The sequence below is a fragment of the Populus nigra genome, chromosome 2, assembly GCF_951802175.1.
Source record: "Populus nigra chromosome 2, ddPopNigr1.1, whole genome shotgun sequence".
Taxonomy (NCBI): Eukaryota; Viridiplantae; Streptophyta; class Magnoliopsida; order Malpighiales; family Salicaceae; genus Populus; species Populus nigra.
Window position 1 is genome coordinate 18,384,474 of NC_084853.1, and position 5,000 is coordinate 18,389,473.

Below are 5,000 nucleotides of genomic sequence, written 5' to 3' on the forward strand. Positions count from 1 at the left end.
AAGCAGCCCCAACGCGCCCGACGGCTTGGAGCGGGTCCCGAAGACGGTGGCCGGAATCGGGTCGTCGCCGGCCGGAAAACGGGTCATCGATGCCGGCAATACTTCGGGCCATGAGGCCCCCCACCTTAGTCCGAGTTTAGCAACAGCCCACATATCCCCCGCGGCAGGCCTATGGGCGCCAGGCCAGCGCGCCCCATGGCCAGTCAGGGGGCACCCCCCTAAAGAGCAATAAGTGTCATTGAAGCTCTGGCAGGGGGAGACACTACTAGGTCCCAGCTGTCACCCCCCCTCTAAAAAATTCATTTCTTGGTATTTTGAGCTGAAATTTTGCACAGAGGTTGGCAAAAATCCAATCCAACTTTATTAATTTTTCCAGAATTTTTCGAGGTCGGGAAGTATTTTTTTTTATTTTCCTACCATTAAAAATCGAGGAAATCGGAAAAAATAGGAACCGGCTCGGAATGACCCCAAATTCAGTGGGCAGCCTCATAAAAATATGGCTGATTTTACTGGATTGATTTCATGTGGAAAGCACGACGTTTTGTTGTAGGAATGCGGGAACCCCGGCGGCTCGCCTGCCGCGGCCAGCGACGTCGGGCTGGCCCCTGCAGCGCCTAGCCTCTCCCACGCGGGGGGCAGGCCAGAGCGCGGGGGGCCAGGGCCCGAAGGCAGCCCCCCCGCGGGCGAGAGAGCAAGCCAGCAGGGGCTGTCGCCTGCCGCGGCCAGCGACGTCGGGCTGGCCCCTGCAGCGCCTAGCCTCTCCCACGCGGGGGGCAGGCCAGAACGCGGGGGGCCAGGGCCCGAAGGCAGCCCCCCCGCGGGCGAGAGAGCAAGCCAGCAGGGGCTGTCGCCTGCCGCGGCCAGCGACGTCGGGCTGGCCCCTGCCGCGGCCAGCGATGTCGGGCTGTCGCCTGCCGCGGCCAGCGACGTCGGGCTGGCCCCTGCAGCGCCTAGCCTCTCCCACGCAGGGGGCAGGCCAGAACGCGGGGGGCCAGGGCCCGAAGGCAGCCCCCCCGCGGGCGAGAGAGCAAGCCAGCAGGGGCTGTCCGCGCGTCGCGCAGCGCGGCATGGCTGCGGGGGCCGCGCGCGCGCGCCCAAGCGCCCAAGGGCCCCCAAGGGCCCCCAAGGGCCCCAGGCCCTCAGGCCCCAGCGCCCCAGCGCCCAGCGCGGGCGGGCGCGCGCGCGCGTGTGGTCTTTGAGGGGCGCCGGCCTGGTGGCTCCCTAAAGAGCAATAAGTGTCATTGCAGCTCTGGCAGGGGGAGACACTACTAGGTCCCAGCTGTCACCCCCCCTCTAAAAAATTCATTTCTTGGTATTTTGAGCTGAAATTTTGCACAGAGGTTGGCAAAAATCCAATCCACCTTCATTAATTTTCCCAGAATTTTTCGAGGTCGGGAAGTATTTGTTTTAATTTTCCTACCATTAGAAATCGAGTAAATCCGCAAAACTAGGAACCGGCCCGGAATGACCCCAAATTCAGTGGGCAGCCTCATAAAAATATGGCTGATTTTACTGGATTGGTTTCATGTGGAAAGCACGACGTTTTCTTGTAGGAATGCGGGAACCCCGGCAGCTCGCCTGCCGCGGCCAGCGACGTCGGGGACGCTGGCCTGCGCTGTCGAGCCCGCGAGGGCTGTCTCCGCGGCAGGCCCCCCCTGAACGGGGCACGACAGGCCACCGCGCTGGCTCGTCCAGCGTCGACAGTCCCTCGTCCAGGTTTCAGATCGCGCCAAGTCGAACCCATGACCTGCTCAAGCCATCGTGCGCTGCCGAATTCGCATCTGCGTGTAGGCTGCCATTCCACGCGGCAGCCCCTGTTTTCGTCAGCGTGCCCCCCTGACGAATTTTCCTGCCTGGCCCAGTCCAGCGTCCAGCCCCTGTTCGTCGAAAAATCTGCGCTGCCGATTTTCCACGCGGCAGCCCCTCTTTTCGTCAGCGTGCCCCCCTGACGAATTTTCCTGCCTGGCCCGGCCAGTCCAGCCCCTGTTCGTCGAAAAATCTGCGCTGCCGATTTTCCACGCGGCAGCCCCTCTTTTCGTCAGCGTGCCCCCCTGACGAATTTTCCTGCCTGGCCCGGCCGGTCCAGCATCCAGCCCCTGTTCGTCGAAAAATCTGCGCTGCCGATTTTCCACGCGGCAGCCCCTGTTTTCCTCAGCGTGCCCCCCTGACGAATGTTCGTCGAAAAATCTGCGCTGCCGATTTTCCACGCGGCAGCCCCTCTTTTCGTCAGCGTGCCCCCCTGACGAATGTTCGTCGAAAAATCTGCGCTGCCGATTTTCCACGCGGCAGCCCCTCTTTTCGTCAGCGTGCCCCCTGACGAATTTTCCTGCCTGGCCCAGTCCAGCGTCCAGCCCCTGTTCGTCGAAAAATCTGCGCTGCCGATTTTCCACGCGGCAGCCCCTCTTTTCGTCAGCGTGCCCCCCTGACGAATTTTCCTGCCTGGCCCGGCCGGTCCAGCCCCTGTTCGTCGAAAAATCTGCGCTGCCGATTTTCCACTCCGCAGCCCCTGTTTTCGTCAGCGTGCCCCCCTGACGAATTTTCCTGCCTGGCCCGGCCAGTCCAGCGCCCAGCCCCTGTTCGTCGAAAAATCTGCGCTGCCGATTTTCCCCGACGAACCTGCAGCTGCACAAATCCGCGCTGCCACTGCCCCATTGTCTGGACCAACAGTCTTTTCCATCAAGCCCTGGACTATAAATCGTCCAGACTCATCGCCAGCACCCGCTGCCGATTCTGCCGACTTTGCCGATTTCGTCGGCGCTGCCGATTCCAACACTGCCCGCCGTGCCTGAACCAGCGCTGTTTCGTCAGCGTGTCCCCTTGACGAATTTCCCTGCCTGGCCTGGACAGTCCATCTTCCAGCCCATGTTCATCGAAAAATCTGCGCTGCCGATTTCCCCGACGAACCTGCAGCTGCACAAATCTGTGCTGCCGATTTCCCCCCCTGTCGGCATGGCTGCCGCTGCCCCGATGTCCAGACCAACAGTCTTTTTTGTCGACTTTGCCGATTTTGTCCGCGCTGCCGATTCCAACACTACCCCCTGCATCCAAACCAGCATTGTTTCGTCAGCTCTTCCCCTGACGATTTTAGCCCTGTAACAAACAGTAGGCCTCCAATCCCGCCAACGGGAGCCAAGTTGATAGGGAAGAGAATTGAATGACGCGCCTGGTCCTCGCACCCCGCCACCCGAGGGGCCTTTTTCCCGGCAGCCTCTGAAAAACTCTAGCTTTCACGGTCCTCGCCGCCCCTCACCACCATGGCAGGCCTCTAATCCCACCCATCAGCAGTTGTAGCCGATAGGGCAGTGATTTGAATGACGCGTCGCGGGCCTCCGGGTCATCTCACCCGGCCATTAATTGGAGCGTTTTTGGCTGGCCGAGGATGGGGGGATGGATCTCTTCTTCCGAAAAAGCAAACAGTACATCGGGAGTTATGTTGACGGGGCATGGAATTGAATGACCCGTCGCGGGCCGCCGGGTCATCTCACCCGGCCATCCCGGGGAGCGTTTTTCCCGGCAGCATCGGGGAAACTCTTGCTTTCACTGCCCGCTGCCCAAGTCCCCACTCGAATCGGCCCCCCGCGCCAACAAGCCAACGCTGCCGAATCGGCAGACACTGCTGCCGAATCTGCCGACACTGCCCCGCGGGCTGCCACTGCCCCAGTGTCTAAACCAGCGGTCTTTCTCATCGAGCCTTGGACTATCCAGTCCGTCCTGACTCATCGCCAGCACCTGCTGCCGATTCTGCCGACTTTGCCGATTTTCTCGGCGCTGCCGATTCCAACACTGCGCCCACCGTGTCTGAACCAGCGCTGTTTCGTCAGCGTGTCCCCTCGACGAATTTTCCTGCCTGGCCTGGACAGTCCACCGTCCAGCCCGTGTTCGTCGAAAAATCTGCGCTGCCGATTCTGCCGACTTTGCCGATTTCGTCGGCGCTGCCGATTCCAACACTGCCCGCCGTGCCTGAACCAGCGCTGTTTCGTCAGCGTGTCCCCTCGACAAATTTTCCTGCCTGGCCTGGACAGTCCATCGCCCAGCCCATGTTCGTCGCAAAATCTGCGCTGCCGATTTTCCCCGACGAACCTGCAGCCGCACAAATCTGCGCTGCCGAATCTGCCGACACTGTCCCGCGGGCTGCCACTGCCCCAGTGTCTAAACCAGCAGTCTTTCTCGTCGAGCCTTGGACTATCCAGCCCGTCCAGACCCATCGCCAGCACCCGCTGCCGATTCTGCCGACTTTGCCGATTTCGTCGGCGCTGCCGATTCCACCACTGCCCGCCGTGCCTGAACCAGCGCTGTTTCGTCAGCGTGTCCCCTCGATGAATTTTCCTGCATGGCCCGGCCAGTCCAGCGTCCAGCCCATGTTCGTCGAAAAATCTGCGCTGCCGATTCTGCCGACTTTGCCGATTTCGTCGGCGCTGCCGATTCCAACACTGCCCGCCGTGCCTGAACCAGCGCTGTTTCGTCAGCGTGTCCCCTCGACAAATTTTCCTGCCTGGCCTGGACAGTCCACCGTCCAGCCCGTGTTCGTCGAAAAATCTGCGCTGCCGATTCTGCCGACTTTGCCGATTTCGTCGGCGCTGCCGATTCCAACACTGCCCGCCGTGCCTGAACCAGCGCTGTTTCGTCAGCGTGTCCCCTCGACAAATTTTCCTGCCTGGCCTGGACAGTCCATCGCCCAGCCCATGTTCGTCGCAAAATCTGCGCTGCCGATTTTCCCCGACGAACCTGCAGCCGCACAAATCTGCGCTGCCGAATCTGCCGACACTGTCCCGCGGGCTGCCACTGCCCCAGTGTCTAAACCAGCAGTCTTTCTCGTCGAGCCTTGGACTATCCAGCCCGTCCAGACCCATCGCCAGCACCCGCTGCCGATTCTGCCGACTTTGCCGATTTCGTCGGCGCTGCCGATTCCACCACTGCCCGCCGTGCCTGAACCAGCGCTGTTTCGTCAGCGTGTCCCCTCGATGAATTTTCCTGCATGGCCCGGCCAGTCCAGCGTCCAG